Genomic DNA, 18,584 nt, shown 5'->3' on the forward strand with positions numbered 1-18,584 from the left:
ACCACTGAGCATCAAAACTGACGTCACCATAAAAGTGACATCTAACCTCCTAACAAACTCTAACCTCTGATCTATACATAACTACTATGCTAACTACTGATATTACATTTCAATGCACAAACTAAACATAAACTGCTGCTGCATCCTTCCACTGTTGTGAACCCAGCAGTACTTGTCATGATCAGCGGAGCTTGAACCAAGGCAGTAGATTGAGCAGCAGAGCTTTAGTTCTTCTATCAGACTTTGTCTTGGTCAGCAGGTTTAGGTCAACAGATTGAATGATCAGCAGATAGGAGGTCAGCAGATGTTGAAACCACTTTCAAGGGGAGAGACTTGCAACCAGACATCTGCTTATTTTGAATCTACTGCTGTGATCCAGTTTTGGCTTTTATTATCTATTCCTTTGGTAGGGTTCAATCCCAACATTCCCACGTTGGGATCTAGGCAGGCCAGTAACGAAATCGATGGAAATTTCCTCCAATTTCCACTGCGGTATCTTTGGTTGCTGAAGTAGGCCTGATGGTTTCTGATATTCAACTTTGACCCTTGCACAGGTCAAACATTTGCTGACGTAGGTTGCGATGAGAGCTTTCATGCTAGGCCACCAATACGTAGTTTTAAGATCGTGGTACATCTTATCCGAACCTGGATGTACCGAGTAGCGAGACTTGTGTGCTTCATCCATCACAAGTTCTCGTAAACCGCCATATAGTGGGACCCAAATACGCCCCGTTACATAGTAGGCGCCGTCTTCCTGTTGTTCTAATCGCTGCCTTGAACCGCGTAAGGCTTCAGCCTTGACATTTTCTGGTTTCAATGCTTCTACCTGAGCATCTTGTATCTGAGTAGGAAGACTGGATTGGACAGTGAGCTGCAAGGCTCGTACACGCCTAGGTGTAGTATCTTTTCGACTGAGGGCATCAGCCACAACATTGGCTTTACCTGGATGGTACTTGATAGCGCATTCCTAATCATTAAGTAGCTCGACCCATCGACGTTGACGCATGTTCAATTCCTTCTGCTTAAAGATATGCTCGAGACTCCTGTGATCGGTGTATATAGTGCACTTGGTACCGTACAGGTAATGTCGCCATATCTTAAGCGCGAAAACAACAGCTCCCAGCTCTAAATCGTGCGTCGTGTAGTTCCGTTCGTGAACCTTGAGTTGACGTGACGCATAGGCAATGACTTTGTCGCGCTGCATTAACACACATCCAAGACCCTTAATGGATGCATCACAATAAACCACGAAATCGTCCGTGCCCTCTGGCAATGAAAGAATAGGTGCACTGCAGAGCCTGTCCTTTAAGTGCTGAAAAGCGGTTTCCTGGGGATTACCCCAACGATAGGTGACACCCTTCTGTGTCAGTAGTGTAAGCGGCTGCGCAATCTTTGAGAAGTCTTTAATGAATCGTCTGTAGTAACCCGCCAAACCCAAGAATTGGCGTATTTTCGTTGGTGTACGCGGTGCAGGCCAGTTCCTGATCGAATCTACCTTGGATGGATCAACATGAATCCCATCCTTGTTTACCACATGGCCTAGAAAATGGACTTCACGAAGCCAGAAGTCGCATTTTGAAAACTTGGCATACAGTTGTTCTGATCGAAGAAGTTCCAAGATAAGTCGCAAATGCTGCTCGTGTTCCTCCTGACTCTTGGAGTAGATCAGGATGTCATCGATGAAGATAATCACAAACTTGTCTAAATAAGGTTTGCACACTCTGTTCATAAGATCCATGAAGACTGCTGTCAAACCCCGACCACGTAGAACATACAAAACGTGGTGGAAACGTCAGGGAGTGTTGTAACAGAATCAATTGTTTCAAATCCATGGCAAATGAAGTTTCGTTTTATTAATCAAATATGAAAGTATACATTGTTTAAACAAGAACCAAAGAGTACATAACATAAATTAACTAGTTCTTGTCTCGTTTTAAGTCACTAAGGCAGAGGTCCGCCTAAGTATGTCTTGATAAGTCCTATGCATCATTTCCTGAAAACACATGTGAAAATAGGTACGTCAGCATAAAAATGCCTGTGAGATACATTGGTTTTGTGAAAACGGAATTCATGACCTATGTTTGAGAAAATGTTTAGTCATGAACCTTGTAATTTGCTTTGTCTTGAAAATCATTTGAAAAACGATAAAATCAGATGATATGTATAAATAAGAAGACACTGTATGGTTAAACGGATAACCATGTAAAATGTGTTTGTATAAGATAAGTCGTTTGTAAAACAATGTCTCGTGAAAAGTGTGTTATTTGTATAAAATGTCATATGTCTCAAATTGAAATGATTCAAATAACGTTACGATATGTAATACCATACAAACACTTATATATAGGAAGTACCAGCGGCGTATCCACCATGCTTGTATCATATTACACACGCCTCGTTACTTAATCACTTACTCAAACCAAACCATCGAAATGAAGTGTTTAACAATTGTAGAAATGTTCATGTATAGTCAAATGTCTATTGTCAAATGTAAATCATGTCAACAGATACAACTGGTTGACACGGTTCAATGGTTACAGACGGTTCATGTAATCAAAGGGGTAAGACGGTTCACATAGTCAAATGGTTACAACGGTTCAAAATGTAGCATAATGTGTTCATATGCTGGATGAGCATATGCAACAGAAATGCACTGTAAAACCATGTACTAAGTATGCACACAATGGGCATATATAGCATGAAATGTAATGTATAACAATGTACTAAGTACGCACACAATGGGCATACATAGCATGTAATGTGATGCGTGTGTAGTGTATTATATTTTTGATGTATATTTAAGCCCCTTTTTACACTTTTAGCCAAGTTTTAAATTTATAAAACACGATATTCACTAACACTAAACACACATATGGGCAAGTGCACCCATCGTGGACGTAGTATAGTGTTGGTAAGATACCGAGGTCGTCCAAGGACACAAGAGCTTTTAATACCGGTTTATCCTCAACGTCTAATCAAATCAAAAAGTGAGAAAAAATGTTTTAATCTAAGAAAATAAAAACTAACTAAATGCTGAAAATAAAATAAAATAAAAACAGATAGACAAGATGAATCACTTGGATCCGACACGTGTATTAGTATAACCTTTGATTATTTTCGCACTTTTGCACTTGTTTAAGAGATTATCTTAGTTATTGTAGTAGGCCCCTCTTTTGAAGGCGACGTTACCCTCAACCCAGTAGTTTGAGTCAGCAAGGATACAATCCTAAAGGGTCGGATTATTGAAAGATAATGAATTAAGTTATTAATGCAAATTGTGGTAGGCCCCGCTTTCGGCGGTGACGTTACCCTCGGCTAAGTAGTCTGAGTCAGCAGGGATACAGTCCTAAATAGCCGGGTTATATTATTAATAGTAGTTAACTTATGAGGGGGTCAAAGAGTTTGGATCCCCGCCATCCAATACCTATTGGTATTGAAGGAGATCCTACTAAATTTGACCCAGGTCCCAAGCAGGACCTGTAAACGTTGAACAAGGGCAAGACCCTTACCAAACCGTTCCCTTAACCCCCGACCAGGTAGCCAACATACCTCCATATAGACCGTGGAGATATGAATGGTGAAAATCTTTTATTTTATATAGACAGTAAAATAACGCCAAGACACCACGGACAAATGATAAGGAAAGATCACCTTCAACATAAGTAACTAGTTATTAAAGTCATTAATACAAAACCAAATAAAAAGTGCAAAAGATTAAAAATAAAAAGTATTATACTAAACACTTGTCTTCACCAAGTGATGTAAGAGACTTAGGCAAACATGGCCTTGATTGTCAAGAACTCTTATGATCAATCTTGGATCCCGAGACGACTCACACACTCTATGATGGACAATGGATGATGGTGGTGGATGATGGTGTTATGGTGGTGGTGGGTGGTGGATGAAGTGTGAGAGAGGTGGTGTGCCAAGGGATGAGATGGAATGAAACCAAGCACTCCTATTTATAGGCTGAACAGAAGGCTGGGCACGGCCCCGTGTACGCTGGACACCCCCCCGTGCCCGTCTGACACTCTCTCTCCTCATTAATTGTAATTCGCAATTACAATTAATGCGCCTGCTGTACTTTCACCACGCCCGCGTGCCCGCTGGACACGGCCCCGTGGTGGGCAATGGAAGCTTCTATAGGTTTGTCTTTTATGCTGCTTCTTGGGCACGGCCCCGTGTCCGCTGGACACGGGGCGTGTTCAGTCTTCTGCTTTCTCTTCTTTGCCTTGGAGGATGCCGTTGAGGGTCCGGGCAGTCTACTTTTATTCCTTTTCTTGTATTTATGCTAGAATTAGTTGTCTTTTTGCTTCTTTTGTGAATTTGAGCTCATTTCATCCTGAAAATACAAAAGAAAGACAAAAACACTCTTTTTCCAACATTAGTACTTAAAAAGGGTTAGTTTTATGCCTTAATTGATGTGATTTATATGTTGCATTTTACACACATCAAATACCCCCACACTTGAACTTTTGCTTGTCCTCAAGCAAAACTCTTTAAATGTGGCTTACACTCCCAAATGGAATAGGTAGAAGAGAAGTTTTTTGACTTGTCCTAGAGTGTCGGGAATCCAAGATCTTTGTAAGTTTTATTTTTATTTATTTACAATCCTATTCGTTATGATTTATTTAGAACGTTTCATAAGATAAATTACTTATTCGGGCATAGCATGCCTTATTAAAATTCCATTTATATACAAGTTCACATACCTCACGGGAGATCACTCAACACTCGGCCGAAGATGTAACTTTTTTAGTGAATCACTCGAGAGCGGCATGGAACTTACACCTTCCATAGGCTTGCCAAGCAATCAATCCTCCTCCTTTTTAACTTTTTACCTTTGTAAATATCAAGAGGACTTTTTGGGTGAAGGGTTAGGCTTGGGTTAAAGGTGGGTGGTTGGGTTAGTGGTTAGTAAAAGGGCGAAAATCGTAAAAAACGTCGGTTTTCGTGACACACCTTGTTTTTAGTGACTTTTTATTTTGAAGTATTTCTACAAACAAGCTTTTATATGGCTTTTGTTTGTTTTTGACTTCATCAAAAATTTATTTATTTTTTAATTTTTTTTTTTTGAGTCACATAAAATAGCGAGCTTACGAAAAACCGAGCTTGTTACTAAAATAAAGGGTGAAAAATAAAAAGGTTTTTGGTGGGTGAAAAGGTTTTAGGGTAATGAAATGAAAGGTTTAGGCTCAAAGGGGCTAACTAGGGGGATTTTGGGTAGGTGATAAAAAAAATTGAAAAATAATGGTGTAGAAAGAAAAATATGGTTAGTCCTAATGCCTCCATCACTTACTTACTTGGGTTTAAGTTGGTGAGGACCGGGAATGTATCGTCGTGGCAAGTTCTAGAGTTGTAAGAACCAAGCGGCTATTCACACAAGAAACGAAAAATGAGCATTTAGTCTAAAGATGTATATTTGTATGCTCAATAAAGGCTCAAAACTCACTTTTGTGGGAATGGTTTTCTTATGTGATCAAGTATATATAATCGAATTTTTAACTAGACTTGTTATGCCGTTTCGTAATTTTCTTATGTTGGTTCTTTGTTATCACGACGCTATCGGTTGTAAATTTGTAAAAAATATAACCTTTTTAGAACTTGTTATTCCCAAATTAAACCAAGACAAGCAAATAGTAAAAAAAACGAAAAGTTTTTGAAAAAAAATTTGGGGTGTTTAGCGGTTCCAATAGAGTTTTGTGTAAGGCTTGTATTTAGGATTTGCAAAATTCAAGGTTTTAGCATCCCCCCCCACACTTAAATTACACATTGTCCTCAATGTGTCCCAAAAATAATATTTTCGGTTGATTAGAATGTGTAAAAGTGGGTTAAAAAGCAAAGATTTATGTTACTGGCAGTCTGGACACGGCCCCGTGTCCAGTGGACACGGCCCCGTGGCGAACTGCCAGTAATGAAAACTTACAGAAGATGAACACGGGGGCGTGTTGGTTGGACACGGCCTCGTGTCTGGCAAATAATTGCAGGTCACTAACCAAACAGCAGGTCTGGGAGATGAACACGGGGGCGTGTCGGATGGACACGTCCCCGTGTGGACAGTCTGTGAGCCTGAAAAACAGGTTTTGTCTCCCGGTTTCTCCATTTTGGGGCTGCAAGTGCTAATGTTTAGCACTCTAACCCTTGCATTGTACCTGTTTAATCACTCAATACCACACCAAACAAACATAAACCATCCTAATTTACCAACGTTAATTGTCTCCAAGCATAAAGTGAAAATAAAACGAAAATAAAAAAAACAGTTAAAGAAAGTAAATTGTTCAACAAGCGGCACGCAGGCCGTAAATTGTTCGATAGAGAAGGGTACTTAAACCTGTTGGGCTCATCACCAACCTGCCCCTTGTTCCTTCAAACGTCCATGTCTTCACCGCTATCATCACCTCCATCCCCATGCCCCGCCATGTACTCCCGGATGCTACCGATATCATCTTGTATATCGTTGATGTTGCGCTCAATAGCTCCAACCCGGTGGTATGTGTTGTTGGCGAGGTTGTAGGTGTTCCTGGTACACATGAGGTTTTCCTGCAAAAGATCATGTAAGCTTTGAAAGTTAGGAAAACCGCCTCCTTGTGAGGAGGATTGACCCGAATCGCCATGGGGTTGGTACTGATAGTGGGGAGGTGGTGCAAGAAGAACTAGAGCCTCCTGCGGGTTCCATGCATAGCCTTGTGTCCTTTGAAAGCTCACCGTCCCGTCTTCCGCCTCAAAAAGTAAGTTCATGGCTCGGCAAATGTGGTAGTCAACTCGTCCCGACCATGGACTCCTTTCAAAGGACCTTGGGATTCTCGTGAAATGCTTGAAAAGACGGTACACCCATCCCCCGAAGAAGATAGGCGTAGGAGCGTGAGCAAGGCGATTGAGGTGCATGTTTCGTAACAAGAGATATGGAACATCGAGAGGCTTCTGGTTGTGGATGCATTGAAGGACAACCAAATCTTTCAACCCTACAACGCCACTACTGTCGTGACGCTGGTTCAGCGAGTAGGTGAGGAGCCTGTGAATGTAGCGATATAGCGGGTCCCTCAGCTTGGTGCTTTTGGTGCTGCTAGGGTTGTAGATTCCTTCACCTATTTGAGCCCATGCGGCTTGACGTTCAGTTGCATCCAAGTCTCGTAATCCCCCGGTATTCTCCTCATTCCCCCATTCTTCTTCCCCGTACAGTCCTATTATAGCTCCAAACTGTGCCATGGAGATCGAGTACCTTGTCCCGCCACATCGAAATGCAACCCCTTCATTGTCAAACGGGTCACACCTCGAGGTGAAATTGAAAGTACTGTAGAACTCCATGGTGCATTGATGTACCGACCGAAGCTGAGTGTTCAATGCAACTGCTAGTGGCCCTGTCACGATGTTGTTGAATCGGTCAAGTTGATTCACCATGGTTAACAAGTCGGTACATGCCCGCTTAGGGTACTCCTCGGGTCTTGTTTGGAGTGTCTCATATCGTGCCCTAGCATCGAGTTCGCTTGCGTTGAACCTTGTGAACTTTGACATCTGAAAGAATACACCAAAAGTTAGTACGAAACAAAGATATTTGGGGTGAAACTGCAAACAGTGGGCTGGACACGGCCCCGTGTTCAGCGGACACGGCCCCGTGTCCAGGCGTCTGTAACCCAAAAAGTTCATTTTTCGTCCCGGTTTCGAAAACCTGAAAATTTTTAGCCGAATAGTAGCGGTTTCCCCCGAAAATGAAACCCTAAGTGTCATTTTTCCCAAAATAAACCATTTACCCTTTCAATTTTGTGTTTTTCGGTTCAAAAACAAGGGTTTGGTGTTTTAGTGGGGAAATCGAACGAATCTATCAACAATACATGTTTATTTACTTCCTACTACACTAATCTAAACTACTACTAACAGATTTCATCAAAATTTGAAGTTCGATCCGGATGAACATGAAGAACCCTAGATTTTTCGCCAATTTTTGATGTTTTAACTACAAGCAAGTAACTAATCTAACTACTAAAGATGATAGAATCATACCTTGATGTTGTTAGACTCGGTAGTGACGTTGGAAATCTGCGGAAAATCGCCTGGAACCAGAGCGTTTTCGGCAATACGGGGCGTGTGGAATGAGGTAACTGTTATGAAAAGAGGGTTTTATCCCGACAGTTGCCTCGACACGGCCCCGTGTCCAGCGGACACGGCCCCGTGCCGAGCAAAGTTTTTTGAAAATATTTTTTTTTTTTGTGTGCTCGTGTGCATGCCCCCTTATTTCCGAAAATGGCTAGAAGACTTACCGGTTTTTAAACGTACACTTACCTGTTCGTAACATGTCAGGTATGGGTTTATTCGTTAACCGTTTGAAGTGAGATCTCCTCTTCCTCATCCTCAATGGACCCTCGGTAGAGTTTTAGCCGTTGGCCATTGACTTTAAATGGTATCCCATTTCGAGTTTTAATTTCTACTGCACCGTGCGGAAAAACATGGGTGACGGAAAAAGGTCCTGACCACCTAGATTTTAGCTTACCAGGAAATAATCGAAGTCGCGAATTAAACAATAGAACCTGATCTCCTACCCGAAATTCATTAGATTTAACATATTTATCATGTAAATTTTTCATTCTTTCTTTATAAATTTCGGAGTTAGAATATGCATAATTCCTTAGCTCATCTAATTCATTTATTTGACAAAATCGATTTTTACCGGCAGTTTCTAAATCTAAGTTTACGTTTTTTATTGCCCAGTAGGCTTTGTGAGCTATTTCTACTGGCAAGTGACAACTTTTTCCACAGACCAGCTTATATGGGGTTGTGCCTATAGTGGTTTTATAAGCAGTTCGAAAAGCCCATAAAGCATCGTCTAATTTTTCGGCCCATTCTTTCTTATTTATTCCTACGGTTTTTTCAAGTATTCGTTTTAAACCTCGATTAGTCACTTCGGCTTGCCCATTTGTTTGAGGGTGATATGCTGTTGAGACCCGGTGATAGACCCCATACCTTGTTAATATTTTTTCGAGTTGATGATTGCAAAAATGGGTACCTCTATCACTTATTAAAGCCTTTGGTGTCCCGAAGCGAGAAAACAGTTTTTTCAGAAATTTTACCACTACTCTTCCATCATTTGTTGGAAGAACCTCGGCCTCTGCCCATTTAGACAAGTAATCGACTGCCACAAGTATATATTAGTTTCCCTTTGAAGGTGGGAAAGGTCCCATGAAATCGAGTCCCCACACATCAAAGATTTCACAAACGAGAATGCCATTTTGAGGCATTTCGTGCTTGGAAGAAATATTACCTGATCTCTGGCAGGAATCACATGTCTTTACAAGGTTTTGTGCATCCTTGTAAATGGTTGGCCAGTAAAATCCTGAGTCAAATACCTTTCGTGCGGTACTTGCGGCACCATGATGTCCTCCGTACGGACCTTCATGACAATGACGGAGAATTCTTCGTGCTTCATTACCATGGACACACCTTCGGATGAGCTGGTCGGCACACATTTTGAAAAGATAGGGGTCTTCCCAAAAGTAATGCTTTACATCAGCAAAGAATTTCTTTCTTTGATGATGTGGCCATCCCTTGGTGACTATACCGCTAGCTAGGAAATTAGCGTAGTCGGCATACCATGGCTCTTGTCTACTCTCCATCATTTCCAAGGATTCTGTGGGAAATTTCTCGTTGATTTGCTCGTCTCTGGTTATTTCCAAAGCTGGGTCTTCTAAGCGTGAGAGATGATCTGCAGCAGTGTTTTCTGCTCCTCTTTTGTCCTTGATTTCGATGTCGAATTCTTGGAGGAGTAGAATCCATCTGATCAAACGGGGTTTTGCATCTTGTTTCTTGAAGAGGTACCTGATGGCTGCATGGTCTGTATAGACGATAGTTTTAGAAAGAACAAGATAAGAACGAAATTTATCAAAAGCAAACACCACTGCTAGTAATTCTTTTTCTGTAGTTGTATAATTTTCTTGTGCATCATTAAGAGTTTTACTAGCATAATAGATTGGGTGGAAATGCTTTTCTTTTCTTTATCCCAAGACTACTCCAACAGCAAAGTCACTTGCATCACACATGATTTCGAAAGGAAATTTCCAATCTGGTGCTATCATGATAGGTGCATTGACTAGCATTTCCTTGAGGGTTAGAAATGCTTGATTGCATTCCTTGTCAAAGATGAAGGGTGCATCTTTTTCAACTAATTTTGTTAGAGGCCTTGAAATTTTTGAAAAGTCCTTGATAAACCTTCTATAAAATCCGGCATGCCCAAGGAAACTTCTGATTGCTCTTACGGAGGATGGAGGAGGTAATCGAGAAATAGTTTCTATTTTTGCTCGATCAACTTCCATTCCTTCGCTTGAGATTTTGTGACCGAGTACTATTCCCTCTGTTACCATGAAATGGCATTTTTCCCAGTTAAGGGCGAGGTTAGTTTCCTCACATCGGGATAGCATTCGTTCAAGATTATCGAGGCATTGGTCATATGAGTCTCCAAAGATGGAAAAGTCGTCCATGAAGACTTCCATTGTCTTTTCTATCATATCATGGAAAATGGCCACCATACAACGTTGGAATGTTGCAGGCGCATTACATAGACCGAATGGCATGCGTCGATATGCGAAAGTTCCGTAGGGACATGTGAAAGTTGTCTTCTCTTGGTCTTCTGGTGCTATCGGTATTTGAAAGTAACCTGAAAAACCATCTAAGAAACAATAAAATTTATGACCGGATAATCGTTCTAACATTTGATCAATGAAGGGTAAAGGAAAGTGGTCTTTCCTTGTTGCTTCATTTAATCGCCTATAATCTATACAAACTCTCCATCCTGTGACGGTTCTTGTTGGTATTAATTCATTTTACTCATTAGTTATTACCGTCATACCTCCTTTTTTCGGGACTACTTGAACTGGACTTACCCACGGGCTATCGGAGATAGGGTAGATTAGTCCGGCGTCAAGCAGCTTGATGACTTCATTTTTAACCACTTCTTGAACATTGGGGTTCACTCTTCGTTGTGGTTGAATTACCGTTTTGTAGTCATCATTCATTAAAATTTTGTGCGTGCACATGGAAGGGCTTATTCCTTTAATATCTACAAGTTTCCAAGCGATCGCGTTTTTGTGTTTTTTAAGTAGATTAACTAATTTCTCTTTTTCTACATTACTTAATTTAGACGAAATGATTACAGGTAAACTACCATCCTTGCCTAGAAAAGCATATTCCAAACCTTTAGGGAGTTCTTTGAGCTCAATGGGTGGGTCTTTAGAAGACACCTTATTTTGTGGCTCATCTAGATTAAGAACCTTAAAGGTTTGTTCTATGGCTATCTCTTCTTCGACAAAGTGGTCTTCTTCATTAGTTGTATCGGGTGGTTCAGCTTCATCTTCAATTAGGGGGTCATTATTGCCAAAAGGATATTTCATTGAACGCTCAATATCTATGCTCCTTTTGAATGTCCCTAATTGGAGAGGTAGATTGTTGAATTTCCGGTTTTTCAATGCTTTATGAGTTTTTACAAAAGGTTTTCCCAAGACTAGTGGGGCGTCATCAAGGATGACAAAGTCGGTTAGGATTACCAATTGATTTGTTTGAACCAAGACATCCTCAACTACACCGATTGATTTTATAACTTTCCGATCGGATAGAAAAATGGGAATTTGAAGTGGAGTAAAATCACTAATACTTAATTTTTCAAAAATGTAGTTAGGCATTATGTTAACACAAAGATCCTTATCAATGGTGATGTTACTAATAAATGAATTTTGAAAGAAACATGGAACCGGTGTAATGTTAATTTCAAAAGGGTCTTCTTTTATTAGCGAAGTTTGATCATTAGTTAACTTAACACTTACCATTTCTTTGATTTTAGCACTAGTGTTTAACTCTTTTAAAAACTTAGCATGAGGGGTTACTAAACAATGATTTTCGAAAGTAGGTGACAAGAGATTAATTTCTTCAAAATTAGACTCTTCATGAATTTTAACATTATCGGACTCACCTTTTTCATTGTTTAACTCATGTGTCGGTTTTTCACTTTCTTGTTCTTCCATTTTTACATTTTCAACTATCTCTACGTTATTATTACAATTTAATTCTTCTCTTGCGCGGGATTCCTCTTCCCTTGCGCGAGATTCTTTCATGTAACGTTCCATAGTTTTAATGTGTTCTAATATCCTATTGGTCACTTTGGTGAGAGAAAAAGAATTTGGATCCTCAAAGCTTGAATCCGGTTGTTCGATCCTTGGCTCCTCATAATACTCATATGGAGTAGATGGTTCACACCATTGTTCTTCATTGTAAGTATATGATGGATAAGGGTCCAAACTTTGTTCTTCATAGTACTCATATGAGGTGGGTTGTTCACGCCATGGTTCCTCATAATAAGAGTATGAAGGTGGTGGCTCATATCTTGAGTCTTCAAAGTATGAGTATGAAGGCTCATACCTTAGTTCCTCAAAATATGAGTATGAGGGAGGAGGTTCATACCTTTGGTCTTCATAGGATGTGTATGAAGTTGATGGCTCGTACCTGGGCTCCTCATAGTAGTTGTATGAATTGGATGGTTGATATGAGTTAGTATATTGAACCGAGCGTGCGTTACGACAATTAGTGCAATAATTACCCCTATAATCATCCTCATCATAGGTGTAGTTGTAACCTCTTGAGTATTGATCCATAAGAATCACTCAACAGACCACAACTGAGTCTCGGGACCAGAAAACAAAAATAAAGACGGAAACAGAAGCTGGACACGGCCCCGTGTCTGGTGAACACGGCCCCGTGTTCAGGGTCTGTATCTGGGCGTTTTAATTAAAGTTACTGGTCACGTTGAGCACGGGGGCGTGTTCAGTGAGCACGGCCCCGTGTTCAGACTCTGTATCTGGGTATCTACTCTAAAAATATGCAGCACGGGGGCGTGTTCAGCGAGCACGGCCCCGTGTTCAGGCTACTGTAAATGCAAACTAAACTAAAATGCAGAAAAATGTGCGCGCGTTTTGAAAAGGTTTTGAAGAACTGATTAGGCCGTCGATTTTAAGCTTTCTTAAAATCCTTGTGTCCCCGGCAGCGGCGCCAAAAACTTGATGCGTGTGTAGTGTAATATATTTTTGATGTATATTTAAGCCCCTTTTTACACTTTTAGCCAAGTTTTAAATTTATAAAACACGATATTCACTAACACAAAACACACATATGGGCAGTGCACCCATCGTGGACGTAGTATAGTGTTGGTAAGATACCGAGGTCGTCCAAGGACACAAGAGCTTTTAATACCGGTTTATCCTCAACGTCTAATCGAATCAAAAAGTGAGAAAAAATGTTTTAATCTAAGAAAATAAAAACTAACTAAATGCTGAAAATAAAATAAAATAAAAACAGATAGACAAGATGAATCACTTGGATCCGACACGTGTATTAGTATAACCTTTGATTATTTTCGCACTTTTGCACTTGTTTAAGAGATTATCTTAGTTATTGTAGTATGCCCCTCTTTTGAAGGCGACGTTACCCTCAACCAGTAGTTTGAGTCAGCAAGGATACAATCCTAAAGGGTCGTATTATTGAAAGATAATGAATTAAGTTATTAATGCAAATTGTGGTAGGCCCCGCTTTCGGCAATGACGTTACCCTCGGCTAAGTAGTCTGAGTTAGCAGGGATACAATCCTAAATAGCCGGGTTATAGTATTAATAGTAGTTAACTTATGAGGGGGTCAAAGAGTTTGGATCCCCGCCATCCAATACCTATGGGTATTGAAGGAGATCCTACTAAATTTGACCCAGGTCCCAAGCAGGACCTCTAAACGCTGAACAAGGGTAAGACCCTTACCAAACCGTTCCCTTAACCCCCGACCAGGTAGCCAACATACCTCCATATAGACCGTGGAGATATGAATGGTGAAAATCTTTTATTTTATATAGACAGTAAAATAACGCCAAGACACCACGGACAAACGATAAGGAAAGATCACCTTCAACATAAGTAACTAGTTATTAAAGTCATTAATACAAAACCAAATAAAAAGTGCAAAAGATTAAAAATAAAAAGTATTATACTAAACACTTGTCTTCACCAAGTGATGTAAGAGACTTAGGCAAACATGGCCTTGATTGTCAAGAACTCTTACGATCAATCTTGGATCCCGAGACGATTCACACACTCTATGATGGACAATGGATGATGGTGGTGGATGATGGTGTTATGGTGGTGGTGGGTGGTGGATGAAGTGTGAGAGAGGTGGTGTGCCAACGGATGAGATGGAATGAAACCAAGCACTCCTATTTATAGGCTGAACAGAAGGCTGGGCACGGCCCCGTGTCCGCTGGACACGCCCCCGTGCCCGTCTGACACTCTCTCTCCTCATTAATTGTAATTCGCAATTACAATTAATGCGCCTGCTGTACTTTCACCACGCCCGCGTGCCCGCTGGACACGGCCCCATGGTGGGCAATGGAAGCTTCTATAGGTTTGTCTTTTATGCTGCTTCTTGGGCACGGCCCCGTGTCCGCTGGACACGGGGCGTGTTCAGTCTTCTGCTTTCTCTTCTTTGCCTTGGAGGATGCCGTTGAGGGTCCGGGCAGTCTACTTTTATTCCTTTTCTTGTATTTATGCTAGAATTAGTTGTCTTTTTGCTTCTTTTGTGAATTTGAGCTCATTTCATCCTGAAAATACAAAAGAATGACAAAAACACTCTTTTTCCAACATTAGTACTTAAAAAGGGTTAGTTTTATGCCTTAATTGATGTGATTTATATGTTGCATTTTACACACATCATAATGTTGGAAAGGCCAAGTTCAGCAAGAAAACAAAATTTCTGTTACTGAAGGTGCCATGCGGCCCGCATCAGGATATGCACAAACTCAGGCGGGCCGCCTGGGCCTGTCTGATCTGCACATACTTTCAGAAATGGCAGTTTTGGTCCCTGTTGCGTATTTAAGCCATTTCCGACACTTCTAAGGCCTGTAAAGCCAACTTTAAGGCCCTAAAATGATTCCTAAACATTGTGGACATGAAACATGCTCAAAAATGTGTCGGATGTTGGTTCGTTTGGCCGTACAAATGCGATGTTCGGTTAATTACGACGGAATGCGCATAAGCGCGAAAAACGATCCAAAATGCGTGACGAATGGATTTTTCTCATGCCAAACAATAAGGCATAATATGAGGATGCTTACATAAATTTGTGGACGTCCGGATGTATTCAGAACGTAAGTTATGCGCGAAAGTGCAAACTTATGCACTTTTTGACACTTTTAGTCCCCTGAATGATCCAAAAGTTTGTTTTAGTATACCAAACCCCTCAAAGCCTATTTATAAGCTATGTAAAGGATATTTATGGTATGTTTAACTTATGGACATGTTCCGGAATGTTTGTTACAGTTCAAATTGGCATACTTTTGCAGTTTGTCAAGTTTAGTCCCTGTAAGCGAATTAACTTGTTTTTGCCATACCAAAGCCTTCAAAACTTATTTCTAAGTTATGTAAAGGTTATTTAAGGTATGTTGAGTATACGTTGATGTTCCGGAGTATTTGTCGCATTAAACTGAGTACGTTTACGCACCAGTTTGCGTATAATTCCCCAGAAAGCGATGTAGAGCTTGAAATCGAACAAGAGTTGATATGTGCAAACGATACACATATTTATACAAGTCCAAAGTATGAAATACAATATTTCATTGGTTTGGCGTTTGTTTGATGGTTGAAGTGACACAGGTGTCACAACTGCCGGTGCGTTCGTTAGCCCGAATGGCATGACTAAAAACTCGTAGTGGCCGTAGCGAGTTCTGAAAGCTGTTTTGGAGACGTCCTCATCCCGGACTCTCAGCTGATGATAACCTGACCTCAGATCAATCTTGGAGAAGTAGCTCGACCCTTGCAACTGGTCGAATAAGTCGTCAATACGTGGAAGAGGGTAGCGATTCTTCACTGTCACCTTATTGAGCTCGCGATAATCAATGCACATCCTGAAGGTACCGTCCTTCTTTTTCACAAATAGTACTGGAGCTCCCAAAGGCGAAGAGCTAGGACGAATAAAGCCCTTATCCAAGAGCTCTTGTAGTTGCTTTGATAGTTCTTCCAGTTCGGTTGGAGCTAATCGATACGGTGCGCGGGCTATTGGTGCTGCTCCAGGAGATAGCTCGATTTGAAACTCGACATGGCGATGAGGCGGTAGACCAGGTAAATCTTCAGGAAACACTTGAGGAAAGTCGCGTACAACTAGGATATCCTCTATTCTTTTCTCTTTCGTTAATGCATCAGTAACTAGTGCCAAAATGGTAGTATGACCCTTTCGTAAACATTTCTGAGCCTTCAAGAAGGAGATGATGCCAACCACAGCACCACACTTGTTGCCTTAAACTTCGAGAGGTTCTTTACCAGAACGGGGAATACGAATGATCTTATCCTTACATAGGATCTCTGCTTGCTGTTTGGATAACCAGTCCATACCAATGACGATGTCGAAACTACCCAGAACTATAGGAATGAGGTCGATAGAGAAAGTCTGACCAGCGAGGATAACATTACAACCCTGAACTATGTGTGTGGCCTCTAGACTCTTACCATTAGCTAATTCTACAACATGCTTGGTGTTTAAGGGAGTTGGTGCACGTTTTAACATTTGGCTAACTTTTAGAGGCATATTGTCACACCCCCAAAATCCACCCGCGGAATACCACCGCTTGGGAGCGTGACTGACCAGGATCAAGCCATCAATCATATCAAACATAGCATTTAATATAAAAGTAATTAACGTAAGTCTCCATGACATGATTGATGTTTCAAAACCAAATACTGTTTTAAGGAGCGGAAGCAATGTAAAGTAAACCCAAATAAAGTTATAAATTCAATAATGTTCATGATCCATCTGCCACAACGACCTGCTCCTTCCTTGTGCAAGCTCCAATATGTACCTAAGGTCCTGCAAGGCATGCAGCAAATAATCAACAAACTAGTTGAGCGAGTTCACAGAAAGTAAGTTCATAACATGCATAAGTATAGCTAGTGGGGGCTTCCCATACTAGTGTGTACTAAAGGTGGGGGTTTCCCATGTTCATCCTGGCTAATGAGGGCTTCTCATTAACGGTACTTACTAGACTAACTTCCGACCATGTGTTCTTCTTTACCGAGAACAGGAAAACGTACAGGGTCACGTAGGCTTTACGTGACGTGCCCTTCCCCGAGGACAGTGGTACGCGTGGGGGCTACGTAGGCTTTACGCAGCGTGGCCTTCCGACCTGGAAGCCAGTGAATGGTATTGGGTTACGTAGGCTTTACGTAACGTGTCCTTCCCGACCCGGGAGACATATGGCAAATATACTGAGTTACGTAGGCTTTACGTAACGTGTCCTGACTAACCTGAGGACGATGGTCTATAGTCTGGTATATGCGTAAGTACGAGTAATCATTCCACATTCATCATATCCAACCCAATTCCCAACCCGGGAATCCCATGCCTTGGCTGTGTGAACTCACCTTGGTTTGCTCGGCAGATACACAAGGAATATAAGTAGCAAGTAAATGGTCACTCACGTCCTATCATGGTTATTATACGAGTCAGGTTCGTATATAGCACGTATATAGAAATCACGCATAGTCATGGCAAACATGTACGCACGTAAGCAGATAAGACATAGCATGTGAGGATCCAATTATCTAAGTCCAATCATACCCGGCCCAATGACATAAGCAGCCCAATAACAAAACAATCCAGATTCTCAATCGGCCCAAATAGCAAACACATACAAGTCCATTAATAAACAGTCCACAGTTCAAATCGTTGGGCTCAATAGATTGGGCCCGTAACAGTGAAGGCCCAACAGTGTGCGTGCAAAGGGTGGTCACGAGTCGCAACGGAGATCTCGAGTCGCAACCGGAGATTACGAGTCGCAACAGCTGGTTGCGAGTCGCAATGGAGATCTCGGTTCATCATGGTCTGGTTACGAGTCGCAACGGGACTCGCAACCGTGGTTTCGGCTGGTGCTGTTTGTGGTTTCGAGTCGAGACGGGGAGGTTTCGACTCGCAATCTGAGTCGCAACCGGCTGTGTAACTGGTTTCCATAATTCTAGTCAATTAAACTCCGTGATTTCAGCAAACACTTAGGCAGTTTCGGAAATCAGATCAAACAAGGATTATTCAATCATATTCATAATGTCTTCAAACCTTCATCATTTAGCAAATTCATAACCGTATCAAATCAATAATCGGATTATCAACCAACACTAAACCGAATCCTAATCATAACACCATCCTAGCATGCACCCTAATTCGCATGTACAAGCAGAATCATCTCAGCCGATTACAAACATCAATTCGGACCAATTAACAAATCACTCATGCAACCTATTTCGTATGAAAACATGATCATCATTCACAGAAACCGATTAACAAGAGCACAATCAAATAACTCATACCAACCGAATACTAATTCATACAATCCGATTTATCATGGCATCACCTAAGCATAAAACACATAATCATAGATAACATACTAACCGATTACACGTAACGAGATGTGATCCGAACAAGAGGGTGGTCGGATGGTCTTGTGCCGTCGGTTCCTCAACAAGCCGAGAGAGAGAGAGCAAAGCTTCTAGGGTTTGTGTGTGTTTGTGATTTGCAAAAGTGGTAAAACA

This window comes from Helianthus annuus, chromosome 4 (assembly GCF_002127325.2).
Source record: "Helianthus annuus cultivar XRQ/B chromosome 4, HanXRQr2.0-SUNRISE, whole genome shotgun sequence".
Classification (NCBI taxonomy): Eukaryota; Viridiplantae; Streptophyta; class Magnoliopsida; order Asterales; family Asteraceae; genus Helianthus; species Helianthus annuus.